The sequence below is a fragment of the Dryobates pubescens genome, chromosome 2, assembly GCF_014839835.1.
Source record: "Dryobates pubescens isolate bDryPub1 chromosome 2, bDryPub1.pri, whole genome shotgun sequence".
Classification (NCBI taxonomy): domain Eukaryota; kingdom Metazoa; phylum Chordata; class Aves; order Piciformes; family Picidae; genus Dryobates; species Dryobates pubescens.
This window is the reverse complement of record NC_071613.1, coordinates 14,037,491-14,055,312: the sequence shown is the minus strand read 5'-3', so window position 1 is coordinate 14,055,312 and position 17,822 is coordinate 14,037,491.

Here is a 17,822-nt window from a genome sequence, read left to right as displayed (position 1 = left end):
GTGCAAGAAGATTATGCGGGTGGATCCACTTGTTTTGATCTCCCAACAGAACACTGTGGCTCACCCCACTTCCAGGCTCAGCCAACTTCTTGCTTTATTTTTCCAGGTCTAAGCTCTCTTCTTTCTCCCTTTCTTTTTTCTTTTTTCTTCTGTTTTTTTCACCCTGACATTAATAAATCAATGTGCATATCTAGCAGCCACCACTTGCTAAGAGTCGAGCCTCAATGCTCTTGAGAGCGAAGAGCTAATTTTGAACTATTGAAATTAATTTGAGCAGTGGAATAGCTGGTTTGTCACAGAAGGGTAGTGTGAAGGGGAATCAGCATGGAAGTTTAAGTCAGAAGGTCTTATTACTGCTGGACCTCAGGGCACTGGCTAATCAGTAGGGGTCTAGCTTTATTGGGAAAAGTGTATTTATATCTGACACACTACATCATAGCCATTAATAACAATTACTAGGAGATTCTCTTTCAATGCATGCCAGGAAGGAATGAAATACATCACAACTCACACTCTTCCAAGCATGCTCTTCCCAACTTATAAACTAAGGTAAATACCAACATACATGTCAGACTTCTTTCTTCTCTCAGCATACTCCCTTTCTTATAATTCAAGTACTGGAGCACATTTCTTCCAGCTAGCACATATCTGGATCTTCTTTTATCTAAAAACAAAGATTTGCACATTGTGAGTTGTAGCCTTCTCCTCATAGGAGAGCAGAAAAAATTTTAGAATAAAGAATACAGTACTGGACATCAATTAAAAAAAATCCCTGAGCCAGTTCACAAAGTAGACAAAAGATCTTGCACTTACTACACTTGTTAGACATCCTGTCTAAAATAGGATGGCAAATTGCCCAAGGCTTTGTTTATGCTGGCTAGCAAAAGATGCTATAAACAAAGTAGAAGACAAACTGGTTTCTGATATGATTTGTCCAGTCTGTGAGGACTAAGAGCAAAAAAATTTAAGGCTAAAAAGCAAGAACCAACAGCAAAATAGTAAGAGAACTGGCATGAGCTACATGTAATATAAAACAGAGTCAGAATTATTCAAGTCATTCAAAAGAACAGTGGAGAGCCAGTATGAAGAACCAAATTTCAGTAGATGAATCCACTTTTCAGTGCTAGTTTAAAGAGCAAAAGTCTCCTTATGGTCTCCTTTCAAAGACTAAACTAGGATTGTACCAAGTGTATGCAGATGCTTGTATATCACTAATCACCACTATATATTCTTATGCTAGAACATTAAATCACTTGGTTTTGTTCTTATCAGAAGCTGGAAGAATAAAACACTCTTACACTCTTCATCCTGCAGTAAAGTACACCAGATGACAATCTATTAGTCTATACAGTAAAAAAAAAATGCATTTTATGAGGCATTATTTCATTTTCTTGGGGTGCACTCTTCTACTGGTTTCCATCTATTGTTTCCTGTTGTATCTTTAGATTTTAAGGATTTGTGAGCAGGAACTAACTTTTCTTTGTGTTGCTGGAAAGATCAGGGCAGCAGAGTGTGAAACCATGACTACTAAATGTTACAGGAAGCCAAATACCAACGTATAAAACCTCTCAATTTTTTTTTTATGATCCATCAGTTTTCCCCTAGAATTCAGCACTTAAGGATTTTGGCTGTGACAATTGAATATTTCATGTGATCCTCTTAAATAGGAAACACTGGTGGTCATAAAAATACATTTTGTGAAAAATGTACTATTGGTGTGCTTAGAAAGTAATGCTAGAACACAGCCTTTCGGCTTGTGTGTACGTGTGTTTCTCTGTCTTGATTCTATCCTCATGCTGAGAGGAGTGGACTTGACAGAATGTCTTGTTGCTCCCTTTCTGGCTGCAGTTTCCCTGCATGAAAACTGGTTAGGGTAGAGATGAATAAATTGTTTGAATTCAGATGTCATCCCAATTCTGGATGTAGACAGGGTGCAAGCACTCAGGGACCTAAGTGCACTCCTGAGGCACACAGTATAGCCACAGCTAATGCAGCCAAGAAGAGGGCCTCAGGCAGTAACTGACTTTGCACCTCTTTCTAATCTCCTGGTCTGTAAGTGGATGCATTCTGACATTGCTCCTTTTGCTGTGTAACTCTTTCTACCTGTAAGAAAAAGCTTTGTTGGCTACATGAGACATTCCCAAACAATAGATATAACAATATATATAATAAGCATGTGCTGCTTGGTCCACTGCAATTGGATAGTATGAATTTTGATGGTATTTATTCACTTAAGTCATGCCACCAAAGGTAAATATTTTATGGTCAGTGATCCACAAACAATAGAATTTAATTTCTCATTTACCAGGTATGTGGGACTAAATCTGTATCCAGTGCTCTGTAACAAAATACAGCTCCTAAAATAATGTTATGCTTTGGAATGAAAATATGACACATTATACACAGCCTATAATTTAGTATTTCTTGACTAAAGCATAAATGGTTGGAGGTGAATGCCACCTAGACTAATACTAATTACACCTTGCACCTTTATGAACATGCTGACTGAAGTACTTATCAGCCATGCACACATGCAATTTGCTCTAAGCCACACAACGTGTCTGTGGCAAACAAAGGAGGGGGGAAAAGGTCTCTGGATCTCCTAGGCTGCCTCTGAGCCAGCTTCTCACCAACAAGAATTAAAAGCCATTTCTTACTTCATAGTGATAAAGCAAGTTGCTGCCAGTCATACAGGGTGTTTTATTAGAGGTGTAACCTCTGCATCCCAAGACAATAAAAAGCTTTGTATAAGTAAATACATATATATATATATGTTAAATATGGTAAAACACACTAAGCAGGTGCAAGCCCCACAATTTCTAAAATAGCTTATTATCTGTACATCTTACGAAAGAAAAGGGCACTCTTAAAATCATACATTTGTTGCACAAACCTCATTTTTTGTGTGAAGCTTTTAGGTTCACTGCAGTCATTTTGTACTACATTTTTATGGTTCTTTAAACGACCACTGGGTGTCACAGTTATCAACTGTAAACTTTACACTTGGAGGACTTTTCCAGGCTCGTTTCAAAACAGATTCATATCATCAGAGAGAACACTAACTCCTAGATCTACAATAGCCAACCCCATTCTGAGACAAGGAAATGGTTTCCCCTCAATAAAAACAAAATGTAGTGAGAGTTAAAACAAACTGTGTTCTTTTAGAAAGTGTTGTGAAATGAAGAGTTGTCCTTCAGGGACTGCAGGGAAGATTCTGTCATACTGTACATTTCTGAAAGTTTTTTTCACCGAATAGAGTGTAAGGAGGTAATTCCAGACTTCATGGACTTAGAATCATAGAATCAATAAGGTTGGAAAAGACCTCAAAGATCATCAAGACCAACCTGTCACCCAAGACCTCATGACTTGAGGAATAATTTCCATAGATTTTCTATTTTGAAAGTTATTTGACAGGACAATCAGTTATTTACTCTACATTTTCAAGAAACTCATTCACTCAAAGAAAGTCTAAACATTCTGGCAGCAGACATAACACTACAGCTTCAGGCCCCAGCTCTGAGAATCACACAACTAGCAGAGGAACCTGAGTTATCATGGCTCTGAGTTTAAAATTAAGTTTGTTGTCTTTACCACAGCGAAGAAAATGTGATGCCAGTAGAACCAGCGACTATTTGAGTTTGCAGAAAACAGCTTGAGATCATCTGAAGTGCTTCATGTCTTTGTTCAGTTGTCAGTTCCAAAGGGACAAGCCAGTGTTAACCCCACAAAGGATCCCACGGGATAAGAAGTGTATCTGGTTGGCAGACTTCACCCACCCATGTGTGTTGCATACTTTACACATGGAGCTCTGGAGAGCTGTTTCATGATCCAAAGAGTAAAAAGCACCAAATAAATATTTTCAATTATGCAGGCTATCAAACTACATTATTTAAACCATAGAAACATAAAGCTTCAGTTCAGACTCCATACACCACCAGGAAGGGCTGGCACAGCTGTGGACATTTGGGATAGGACACAGTGGACAGCTGAAGTGTGTCACAGCAAGCAGGCCGTTTCTCGTAAGTGCCTGGGGCCACCACTATGCAGGATGCTTGGGAACCCTCCATAGAACACATGGTAAGGGATACTGGTGTGGAGCAGGTGCTGAGATCAGTCAGGGACTCATGTTTGGGATCATTCTGGACAACAGAGGTTTGGGGATCTTTGCCAGGACACCTTTAAGATGTCAAGAAGGAAGAAGGTATTTCCTGGCGTATATTGGCCGTTCAACACTTGAGGACTTAATGAAAGAACATGGGCCTAATCCTAACTGCATCCCCACTAGCTGGCAACTTCTAGCTGCTGCCACATGTCAAGTTTTCTGATTCCCTATCATTTCTTATACATCTCTGACTTCAGAAATGCAGGGAAATAAAAATGGAAGCAGAAAACTAAGTCAATATCTGACAATCAGGTTCTTGGCCACAGTTCAGGTGGCAGGCAAGATACAGGCTGAGACATGGTCAGGTGAGACAGAAATGCCAAACAGGCACTGTCATGAGAGATGTGTAACACATGGCAGGCACCAGCCTCTCTGTTATGCACTATGTTTAGGCCCTCAGATTGCCTTGAGCATATCACCCTGCCCTGCCTAGCATTTTCCAACTCCTCCATTTCAGCCACTTGCTGCCTGCTTGACTGAAAGGACTTTCCCAGCCAGAAACTTTTCGTTTGCTTGTTTGTTTTTATTTGGGCTTTGCTTTCCTGGTTTTGTTGGGTTTTGTTGTTGATGATGATTTTTTTGTTGTGGTTCGGTTTTGGTTTTTCTTTTTTCTTTAACCTGTTTTCATCTTAAGTCCAGATGTACACAAAAAGTCACACTCAGAAGAATGTAAGTATTATATAATACCAAAAAAGATGGATGCAGAGAGGAAGAGAATTAAGCTGTTCTTCATGCCCAGCATGGCATGATAAGAAGTCATGGGTGTAAACTGCAGGTGGGAGGTTTAGATTAGACATTAGAAATGGCTTTTTAACAGGAGGCATAGTTAAAGACTTCAGTAGATTCCTTGAGGAGGCTGCATAGGATTTCAAAACCAGGTTAGACAAACATTTATAAGGAATCACATTGGTATACACATTCACAGATTGGAACAACAAATGACTTGCTTGAAGTCCCTTTCAGTCCTGTTTTCCTGGGATTTTAAGATTCAAAGATGTCTAATGGACTATCTTCTGCTTCTCATAATCTTAAACCACCAGCAGCAAAAGAAAAAATAGGAAGTATTTTATTTATTTATTTTTTTAACTATCATTATTCCAGTTCCCTCTCTCCTTACTCAAAAAGCCTTCCTGCTCTCCAGCACATTCAACTGCAAAGCTGAATACAGCTGGTAAAATACTGAAAGCATTACACTGGCAGCACTGATAACACTGTGGCAAAAATACAACAAGTGAGCTGAAATCTGTATTTCTTTTGACCAAGTTCTCAACCCTTATAGCCTTCTCTCCTCCCAACACAACACAACACAATACCCAATTTTCTAAATTACTGGGGCTATTATGGACACTTTCATTAACATAGCAGGTGCAGTTATTTAGAGATTAATGTTCTACCAATAGTGTAAGTTGGGAGTGACCCCACTGCAAATTAACAATTCAGACACAAAAGGTGAATGGTGCTTTAAAATACAGCTGGAAATCTTCCACTGTACCCAAACAGGACTTAGTCCAGAGTCCTTGTCTGAAAGCTCCTCCCTTAACACAAGTCACTTGAGTTGGAGGAGAAAAGTGTTACAGATTAATTCTGGTTTGTGGAGAAAAGAGGCTCTTTTCTTCCAGCTGAATTTAAAAGCTGCCAGCATCAGCAAGCTATTTGGCAATTTTGGACTGACTCCTCATGTGATCTGACCATGGACTTTTCTTCCCTTTGCTATTGTATTATTTGTATGAATTCAGTTACCAAAAGCTTCTCCAATTCAAAATTATTCTTTCTGCCCTTTCCCTTCACATTGCTGTGCCACTATTTGTCTTTTCTTTCCCATCCCCATCACTTCTCAATAGTAACAACTTTCTTTCCAATAGTTTGAAAGACTGATGCCAAGATAAAAGCTACAGTGGAATCCCCCCTCTCCAAATTGTTCTGTTTACATTACCTTGCCATTCGGTTTCCTGCAAGCTCACTGAGGCACGGACAGACATTCATTTTATGGTTGTACTAAATGCCTGGGCCTAAAGGGATTACTGGTACATGGAGGTGAAAAATACTGTGTTTGTCTACTGTAAGTAATGTAATGTAACATGATGCCAGATTTCAGCTACTAACACATAGAATCATAGAACAGTTTCAGTTGGAGGAGACCTGAAAGATCATCTAGTTTCAGCTTCCCAGCCATTGACAGGGACACCTTCCACTAGACCACATTGCTTAAGGCCCTGTCTGACCTGGCCTTGAACACCTCCAGGGAGGGGGCAACCACAGCCTCCCTGGGCAACCTGCTACAGCGCCTCACTCTTCCTAATATCCAGTCTAAATCTCCCCTCTTCCAGCTTAAAGCCATTTCCTCTCATCCTGTCACTACAATCACTTGTAAAAAGTCCTTCCCTGGCTTTCTTGTAGCTCTCCTTCAGGTACTGGAAGGCCACTATGAGGTCTCCCTGGAGCCTTCTCCTGGCTGAACAGCACCACTTCTTGCAGCCTGTCCCCACAGGGGACATCACTCTGATCATCTTTGTGGCCCTGCTCTGGACCCCCTCCAACAGTTTGACCTCATTCTTGTATTGAGGGCACCAGAACTGAACTGAAAACCGAAAAAAATAACCTCCAAGAAACATTTTTCTAAAATACTACAACAACAACAAAGGAAACTATGAAAAAGAGGAGATACCAAAAGGAGAGTTTGACAAATCATACTGAGAATGCTCCTGCACTGCTCACAACCTCACACATCAAACCACACTGACAATTACTGAGCACAGTACTGGCCATGGAGCAGGAGCCCACAGAGTTTGCATCACCTGTGCTACATATTCTGAATAATTTTTGGTTTAGCTACCTGTCTTATTACTCACATAAACCTATAGTTAATTTAGGATATGACTGCACAGCAAAGTGCAGCACTCCTACCAACTCACTCCAAAACAAGATGCTGTGTATGTGTGTCATCAGGGCACCCCACCCTGACTAATTAGTGTAGCAAGCAGATAGGAAGGCAGGCTAAGGCAGGAGACCTATGGCTTCCACAGCTCCAGCCCATAGTCCAGGGACCCCGCAGGAACTGGAATGAGTAGTAGGCCAAATGTTAGACCCATCTCACTTCAAAGACTTTAAGAAATAGCCTTTTGATGTCTGTGTAGAGCATATGGATGTAAAGATAAGATCTGCTTCTCTTCTGAGAGACCTCTTTCAGTGCAATTCCAGTCCAGCTAGACACAGCAGACCTTCTTGTTCACAAACACTTAAACTGCTCTTCTTCCACAGAGCTATAAGGATGGCAACATGACCAGAATTTACAACAACTTGGGTCTTATATTGTTGTTGATTAGTTATGTCATTCAGTAAATGCTAATTTGTTTCAATGGAATTTACTGTGACCTCACACCAATAAGAACTACCAAAAAATAAAAACACACTGAAGCCAGTAAAATGACACAGATGTGAACCGAGTCTTAAACCAAAGTAAATCTCATTTAAGTAAACAAATAATAGACCTAATATATCATCTACCTGCACTTAATAAAATAGAAATCTACACCAAAGACTAGTCAGGGCAATGACCACAGGTAATACAGCAAACCTCATACTCATATTATTTATTCTTCCTCACATTAAACTTCTGCAGTGTAAGGAAAGCAGCATTAAGCCAAACAATTCCATGAAATCATTCGCTTCCCACCAGAAACACAAATCAGACATGCATAAGGTTAAAAAGCCAGTTTGGCAAGATATCATAATGCCAAGTCAGGTCAGTCAAGTTATAATATGTTCTAATTAACACTCTTCCAAGTTCAGTGTTATTTATTTGCATGTCAGTGTCACTCAGAACAATACAATACTCCTTCTTTCCAGTACCTGAAGGGGGCCTACAGGAAAGCTGGGGAAGGACTTTTTACAAGGGCTTGTAGTGATAGGACGAGGGGGAATGGCTTGAAGGTGGAAGAGGGGAAATACAGAGTGGATATTAGAAAGAAATTCTTTACAGTGAGGATGGTGAGACACTGGAACAGGTTGCTCAAGGAGGTTGTGGATGTACCCTCCCTGGAAGTGCTTAAGGCCAGGCTGGATGAGGCCTTGAGCAACCTGGTCTACTGGAAGGTGTCTCTGCTCATGGCAGGGGAGCTGTCACTAGATGATCTTTAAGGTCTCCTCCAACCCAAACCATGCTATGAATCTATAATTCTTGCCTATACAAACCCCTCATTTAAAAAATTGAAAGAAAAATGTGTAGCCTGATCTGTACAAAGAGAAATCCAATGTAATGACAAATAAAAATGACACTTGAAGTTGACAACCCCTGATGAAAACATCTTTAGAACTGAGAAGACTGGTATGTGTCCACTAATCAAGAAAAGAAAAGCATAACTCTGCACAGTTTAAATGCCACTGAAGACATGATTTCTACACCTTGTTTTGAACAACCCTATCTATCAGTATAGGCTGGGGACTGGCCTGTTGGAGAGCAGTGAAGAGGAAGGGACCTGGGGGTCCTAGTGTATGGAAGGTTGACCATGAGCCAGCAATGTGCTCTTGTGGACAAGAAGGCCAATGACATTCTGGGGGTGTATTAGAAAGGGTGTGGTTAGAAGGTTAAGAGAGGTTGTCCTACCTCTGCTCTGCCCTGGGGAGGCTGCATCTGAAATACTGTGTCCCTCAGTTCAAGAAGGACCTCAGGGAATTGCTTAAAAGAGTCCAGTGCAGAGCCACAAATATGATTAAGGGAGTGGAACATCTCCCCTCTTTAGCTTGGAGAAGAGGAGTCTAACTAAAACCTCCCTTTACTATCCAACGAACTGCATGTATTAGACTCTAGTTGGATCCAAAAGTCACAAGACATACCCTGAAGAATTAAGAGGATGCCAATCTCTGGAAGTACCTTCAAGGTAAAAGGCTTCAAGGTCTAGATCCTCAGAGATCCCTGAAGGTCATCCTAGGATCTTTCCTGAGGATACTTTTAGAGACCTGTCACTTCTTCAGGTGATCTGTCAGTATTGACTTCAGCATCCCTTGCTGGCTAGTATTCTCCCACAGCTGAATATTAGGAATAATTATGAGCTTCAAGATTGATGATGACAGGCCACCAAAAAGTGATGTGACCATGTGGCTCCAGCTTGGCTTCTTGAGCTGCATGCATTTCATGAGCCACAGGTTGGCCTCCCAGTAACATGGCAGTAGGTGTCCAGCTGTCGTGACTTACTGTGACTGTCAGTGGCACATTGGCATCTTGATGACATGATGACACAGTGCTACAATTTAGGCCAGAATTTACTTCTTTTAATTCTACTCACCTAAAAGTTAGCTTTGTAGTCTAACGTGGTCGAGTTTTGGCTCTTCCTAATGCCAGTGGAGAAAGACACCAGAAGGTGATTCATCCCCATCCTAAGATTAAGTATCTGGGATGAATCACCTCTGCAGGTGCCTCTGTCTCTCCAGAGGAAGCCCAGAAAAGTAGCCTGGGCTCAGTGCTTAACTTAGAGATGTATAAAGTCAAGCTAGATTAACATCATGGTTTTTAAAAACAAAGTTCTATAGAGGTTTCCTGCCAATAGTGTTGTTACAACAGCAGCAAAGCAGATTTATCAAGCTACCTACTTTGCATTTGTGTCAGTGCTCCTGGCAAAATGGAATTTGTTCTGTTCAGCTGTGTCTTTGGCACTACACATCTTTGGCAGTGAACTTCTAACAACACATGGAGATTCTTTTAGCTTCAGGGGCAGGAGCTTTTGTTTTTTAGGAGAGAAAGCCTCATCTTAGAATAAGTTGCCAAGGGATGTGGTGGAGTCCCCATTCCTGGAGTGTTCAAGAAGTGTGTAGACCATGGCATTTAGGGACATGGTTTAATGGCCATGGTGGTGTTAGGCTGATGGTTGGACTCAGTGATCCTAGAGGCCCTTTGCAACCCAAACAATTCTATGATTCTATTATCTTATTTCAAAATGCACTGTGCTGTTTTGAGTACCCACAGTGTGCAATCTACTTAGCTACTTGGAGGTGACAGGTTTGTTATAATTCATAATACCAGGTTCCAACTGTGAAAAAGCAGCAAACAGTACTACCCTCAGAAGTACATCTACACGTGCACTGAAATATTTACAAGACCAAGCCTTTGATCCTAGTTTTACAAAGCTTCCCTTTCCTCCTTTCAGCTGGAACTATTTCCCACTGTGCCTCCCAGCACTGAGTGTATCCAGCAGATGCAGTGTTCTGAAGAAGCACTGTTAAATAGGAGATGCTTACAGAGATGTTAGTATTTACACAAAACTAGGAACTCACTCAAAAATTCTACAGATGTAATTGTATCATCTTGTGCTAATGGATAAAAATAGACATGACAACACACAGGGTGCCCTTTCCCACTAGTCAAACTGGTAGTGGATAATGCAGCCACAGGAATGTCAGTAAAGCCTACCTACCACCATACACTTCAGAAATCCTCTTGGCACCATTCTTTAAGAGAGAAGTCACAAAAGCATTGAAGTGGAATCTGTGTGTATTTGAAGTGCACAGATTGCGTTGGGTTGAAAGGGACCCTCAAAGGTCATCTCATCCAACCCCCATGCAGTGAGCAGAGACACCTCTAAATCAAGCCTGATCTTGAATGTTTGCAGGGATGGAGCCTTCCTGTTGGTCCCCTTCACATATTGAAATGTAGCTATATGGACTCCCCGGCACATTCTCTTCTTCAACCTGAACAGCCCAAATTCTTTCAGCCTGCCTTCATAGGAGAGGTGCTCCAGTCCTCTTTATGGCCCTCCTCTGAACCTGTTCCAGCAGGTTCATGTCTCTCTTGTGTTGGGAGCTCCAGAGCTGGACACAGCACTCCAGGTGAGGTCTCATCAGAGCAGAGTACACTGGCAGAATCACCTCTTCATCTGCTGGCCACTGAACCTCATGAGATTCTTTTCAACCCACTTATCCAGCCTGTCCCGGTCCATCTGGATGGCATCCCATCCTTTAGTCTTATCAATCTCACCACTCAGCTTGGTATCAATCCTCAGTCTTGATGTCTCTATCATAGATGAAGATATTGAACAACACCGGTCCCAATGCAGACCCTTGTGGGACAACACTTGTCACCTGTCTCCATCTGGACATTGAGCTGTTGACCATTAATCTTTGTATGCAATCATCCAACCAATTCCTTATCTGCTGGGCAGTTCACCCATCAAATCCACACCTCTCCAGTTTAGAGAGAAGGATGTTGTGGGGGACTGTGTCAAAGGCTTTACAAAAGCTCAGATAGATGACATCTATTGGTCTTCCCTTGTCCACTGAAATGACTATATTAATTGTGAGGCAAAGATTCAGATAAGGTTTATTAGTCACTCCAAACATCAGTAAAAACTATCTCTGCCTATATCCCACAGACTGTACCTTCTTCAGAAATCCATGTATTTAAGAAAATTTGGGGAACAGCACACTTTCTGTTTGAGAAATCAGGTTGCTTTAGTAACAAACTGTTTAGTACCCAAATATATTAGCCACAGACAAAAAAACTAAGCTGTAAGATATTAGCCTTTGGAAAAAGATCTGAATATACTCTTCTGGAAATCATAATGTAATGTTTAAAGGTCATCATATCACATGGGTTTAACATCTTACTGCTTGCTGTTAGCTACTGAAGGAACTTCTGTCTCACATGAGTCTCCTTCTGAGTGATCAGCCTTCAATACTGTGCAACACTGTTGTGCCATGACTCTCTTTCCCCCTCCTGCATCTCAGGATAGTACAGTTCTGCTGTAACACACTTTCAAGCATGCACAAGAAGTATTTTTGTGCTGGGTTATTGATGGAGTCTTTATTATGGCAGCTGTTTGAAAATGTAGGAGGTCTTAAGTATGAGAGCAAGTCCCAGAGCTGATGTACTGGGAAGTGGTTTTGAAGGAGATGAAGATTCTTTACCATGTAAACATATGGAGCCTCACAAAGGAAGCTTCTCCCTGATTTTGTGGTTCTTTATTTCTGATATAAACACTGTGTACCAAGAAGGATGGAGAAGCTTGTACAGAAAGTTGTATTTATACAGAAATAAGAGGTGCAACAGAAACTAGCTATTTCCCCTAAAATAAGGGACACCTAAAGAGGAGTGCAATGACGTAATTGTGACACTAACCTTCAGTCTCCTGTCCAAAGCAAGCAAGGAGGGTCTGGAGGTTCACTGGCTTTCTTAAACATGGACTTGGGAATATATTCCTGATTAAGAAGGAAAAAATAAAAAATTACTAAGTAATTCCAGGTCTCCAAAGAGCTATTCACAAACTTAAGATGTAATCTGCTGGCGATTACATAAGAATTTCCCCTCTCTGCCCACTCCAGAGTGGATATGGGATACTACAGTCTACATGCCTGGTCTTGAATGTTTAGTTCCAGTGTAAGAGCTTGTTGCTATATAACCATCTAGAGAAAAACAGAAAAATCACAAAAGAGAAAGGACTAGTGTACATGCCATTCTGGGAGAGGCAGGTCCTAATTCGATGGCTAGGCAATAGAAAATGGTGTGTTACCCTGCTCAGGGTTAGGCTCTAGGAGCTACGTGGGAGTTGGCAGACACAATTAACAAGCCTGAAATAACAATTGCCTTGAGAGCTTGCAAGAAGGAACAGGCAGGGGAGCGGCCCTACGGTAGGAAAAGTGAAATAACTGCAACAACAGAAGAGTAAATCTAATCTCACACAAAACCACCAATAATCCATCTGAGACCTGGAAATTGGCACACTAATATTAAGGGACACAAACTACAGGAGACACTTGCTTAACCACAGTCTTGAAAAGCCCCACGGGACAAAATCAGTGCCACGCTTGCTTTTCTGTGGAATACCTGCCACCTCCTGCACACAATGGTCAGAAGGGGTTTAATAAATGTCAAGAGTGAATGTGTGTGGGGGGGAAAAAGTAACAGTCCTGGTTTGAGTTCAAACAGAACTAAATCTGTTCAGTGATGTTATTTTTCAGCTCAGTCTCTTCTAAGTAACTGCAACTTCCTGCACTTTCACAGCACGTTTTCACAGGCAGTGTCTGCTTCTAGAAGTGCTAATGCTGATGTTTATAGTTAGCACCAAGGGTTGGTATACAGACTAAGGTCACTGCTGAATCTTGTGCACTACATTGGGGATGCAGAAAAGGCCACACCTGTGGGGAGGAGCAGACAGCACACATGACCTTAAACTGACCAACAAGATATTCCATTCCACATACATCATAGCCAGTGTGAAGCTGAGGGATCACAAGGGTCAAGATTTGTACTTCAGTAGCTGGCATCCAAGGAGGACTCTGTCCACTGCCTTTGGTCTTGATCTGTGTGTTCCTGAATCCAGTTCCAGAATCCAGCTCCTGAATCAAGTTCCTGTCTGCCAGTGACTCCAGTCTTGGACTTCCCAGCACCTCCCCACAGCATCAGTGGTGAAAGTGAAATAATTGCAATCAGGGTAGTGGGTTCAGAATTGATTTTGTATCTGTGTGTATACACTTCATTTTACTGTTATTATTTTCATTAAAGCTGTTTTAGATTTCTCTGCCTTATTCACTCTCTCTTACCCTTTGGGAAGGGAGAGGGGTTAACATAAAGCATCTGTCACACATTTAATGGCCGTCCCAGCCCTAACTCTTGACAGAGTCCAAGCACAGTGTTATTTTGCCCATTGCAAGTGTGGAAACGCCTCTTTGAAACACTGACATGGTGGACTACCATCTTTCTAAATCCTGGCTGAACATAACTTCCTAATGCCTCTTAAAATCATAGAATCACAGAACTGCTGAGGTTGGAAGAGATCTTTGAGACCATTAAGTCCAACCACTTGCCTAGAGCTCACAATCCCACCACTACTGCTAAGCCACTACCACTAAAAATTGTTCCTGAGCATCACATCCACACGTCTTTTAAACACCTCCAGGGACAGTGACTCTACCACCTCCCTGGGCAGCCTGTCCCAATGCTTGATAATCCTTTCTGTGAAGAAATTTTTCCTAATATCCAACCTGAACCTCCCATGGCAAAACTTTTCCTCTTGTCCTGACATATGCTGCACATAAGACAGACCTCCACCTTGGTCCAGCCTCCTCTGAGGTAGTTGTAGAGGGTAATGAAGTCTCCCCTCAGCCCCCTCTTCTGAAGACTAAACAGCTGTTCCTCTTAAGACTTGTGTTCAAGGCCCTTCACCAGCTAAGTTGCTCTTATCTGGACACATTCCAGAACCTTAATGTCCTACTTGTAGTCAGGGGCCCAAAACTGAACACAGTATTCAAGATGTGGCCTCACCAGTGCCAAGTAGAGTGGGACAATCATGACTGATATACCACAATATGCACACAGCCAAATTTTGCAGGCTGATATCTAGGATAGTCCCAGACAGATAAATCATGCATGCAAAACAAGTCTGATATGTCAGATTCACAGCACAGGCAATGTTGTCTTGCTGTACACCCTCAGAGAAGTTGCATGGTAAGTGCCAGTCTGGCAACAGAACTCTTGCACATGCATGATTTTTATCTACCCATACAGAGGAGTCTGACTTCTCCCAATACATAGCATCCTGTGCTCTCCAGAAAGACACCCATGGCAAGAGAAATACAGAGAAAGCCATGTCATGTATGATTTTCCTATGAAAAGTTGTATTGACCATGTAATAACATGACACACCCTGTATGAAACAGGACATTCCATACCACATGGGATCCTCAGCACTTTTTGAGTCACTTTTGGTTACATCATTCTATGATTGCTCAGGAGAGTGCAGAGGTCAGCATCGGTGTATGCACATGAATTTGGTGGACAGAAGACACAGTGTGATTACCTAATATTTAATTAGGTCACAACAATAGCACTAATGCCCTTATCCTTGACACAAGCTCATCTACAAGGCAACACGATGTCCCTACACAAACATAACTGAATTTAAAGGCCTAACATCTGCCTTTTTTCAGTCACCAGCAGTCTTCTAAATGCCACAGCCTTTCAAATGTCATAGGGACTGAACACAAGACTGGCCAGTTCCCTCAACACTCAAATGCATGCTGTATGGTTTAATGGACTTTTATATGCCCAGTTTAATTCAGTGGATTTTATTCTACTGTGCTAGCCTTCCTCTCCCACCAAACTCTGCTACCAGACACAAAAGCTTTCCTCCAGTAAAGGCCAAAGTGAAGGAGGCCTTGAGTATCAGCCTTTACCTTTATCACCGGGTCAATCACATAATTCTGCACTAGGCCCACCTTTTCCCATTGCCTTCCTTTGGCTGCCAATGCACCTGTAGAAGCTCTTTTTGTTGTACTTCATGTCCTCTTTCAGGTGCAACTCCAGACACACTTTGTCCATATTCCACTCCTATACTAAAATATGTCAACTATCCTCTACATAAACTGATGGAAGTCCAATGCAACTTGTTTACAAATCCTCTGTTGAATTCTTTCTAGAAATGCTGTTTGTTTTCAATCCATATCTCATCCTTTGAAAGTCACTAGATACACAGATGCCTGTTCAAGCATTTATTTAGCTGCTACTATGGAAAATGTCATTGTTCTACATTATTATTTCTTCCTTTGTTCTTTGTTGTTAGCTGGTTTGTTTCCAGTAACCTCAAATTTGGTGCAGAAGAAAAGGAAAAGTATACTCACATACACTTCATAAGAAGGAATCAAATGATTCATTACCTTCAACATGCAGCGTTGACTACTTCTCCATCTCTCCAGGATTTCTCTAATATTTTTTGTAATACTTCAGCTTTGCCAAAGCAGCATCACACAGCTATCACCAAAATCCCCAGCCCCTTCATGAAAGAGCTCCTTCCTATTGTTCAGGTCTGGACTTCCTGCCCCATAGATTAAAAAAAACAAACCACCACCACCAACAAATACCTAAGGTTTCATTAATCAGCCCATAAATGATAAACTCAAGAGTAGGGTTTTGTTTTTTTTGTTTTTACTTTCTAGACCTAGAAAAAAGAAAGTGCTTCTTGCTTCTCAGGCACATGTATTTTGTCTAGAATGTCTCAAGACAGTTTTTTTACACACAAAGATACCACTTGTTTAACAGATTCTACACTTAGTCATAAAAATCACAGAACTGGTTTGGTTGGAAAGGATCTCTAAGATCATCAAGTCTATCCATCAACCTAAGACCACCATGGCCATTAAACCATGTCCTGAAGTACCATGTTCATACATTTCTTGAACATGCTCAGGGACAGTGACTCTACTACCTCCCTGGGCAGCCTGTTCCAATCCCTGACCACTCTTGCAGAAAATAAATTTTTCCTAATATCCAACCTAAACCTCCCCTGGTACAATTTCAGGTCACTTCCTCTTGTTCTATCAGAACAGAAGAGATCAACCCCCACCTCACTCCAACCTCCTTTCAGGGAGTCACAGAGAGTAATGAGGCCGCTCCTCAGCCTCCTCCAGGCTAACCAATACCAGTTCACTCAGCTGCTCCTCATCAGGCTTCCTCTCTAGACCCTTCACCAGCTTTGTTGCCATTCTCTGGACATGCTCCAGCACCTCAACATCTCTCTTGTAGTGAAGGGCCCAAAACTGAATCCAGCATTTGAGGTGCAGCCCCACCAGTGCTGAGAACAGGGGCATGATCACCTCCCTACTCCTGCTGGCCACACTATTCTTGATACAGGTCAGGATGCTGTTGGCCTTTGTGGTCACCTGTGCACATTGCTGACTGATGTTCAGATGGCTGGTCATTTAATTGGTTGGTACTGATACAGGGTGATTGGTCTCTCCAGTCTACCAAATTTTCATGATAACTAAAAAGTGTTTCTTCAACATTTTTCTATTAAAGACATAAGCCAGTATACTAGGAACATAATTGGAATTACTCTTTCATCAGAACACTGCACATTCTGTATAGTTATGTATGACCCCACTACTTCAGTAACATGGTTGGTATTAAAACTGCACTTAAGGTTGCCAAAATTTGTCTTTAAAATTCCTCTTCTGGGTGCTTATTAAGTTTGTTGAACCCCTGCATTTATTCTCTAATTTGGGGACATTTTTCATCATGAGAACAGTCAGAGATTGGAATCATCTCCCAAGGGAAGCAGTGGATTCCCCTACACTGGAAGGTTTTAAGACTTGGCTTGACAGGGTGCTGGACCATCTCATTTGAACTTATACTATTAACCTAGAAGAGTTGGCCCCAATGATCCTTGGGTTAGGATCCAAATCAGGACTTGGCTGATGAAAGACTGCCAAAGTGTGTCACTGCCTCTTTCCTGATTTTCTTTTCCCTTGCTGCGACATAGGGAGAAAGGTCTGCTAGCCACAGATCTGTCTCTCAGGTCCCCTGTCTGGTGACTGGGAAAAGTCTAGGGGAAGAAAGACCTTCCCTGTAACTAGGAAAGCCACAGGACACACAGGAGGAAAGGGACAAAAGCTGCTCTGGGAACCTTCCCCATGTGGGGTAGGATCTGGCTGAAGCATGCTCTTCACAGCTAGGACTACGAATCACTCCCTTTCCACCTTTGGGTTAGCTGAGATCCTGAGAAACTTTCAGATGTCTCCAACCAGCTCCCTCTGTCACAGGAGCCCAGGGCCTGTACCACCTCAGAAATATTGAGCTTTTTCCTCCAGCTATTTGTGTTGCTGCTGGGATATCTCATCCCTTAAGGAAGGTGAAGGACAGGGACAAGAACTTTCACTGTGATTAATGCAGCACTATGTA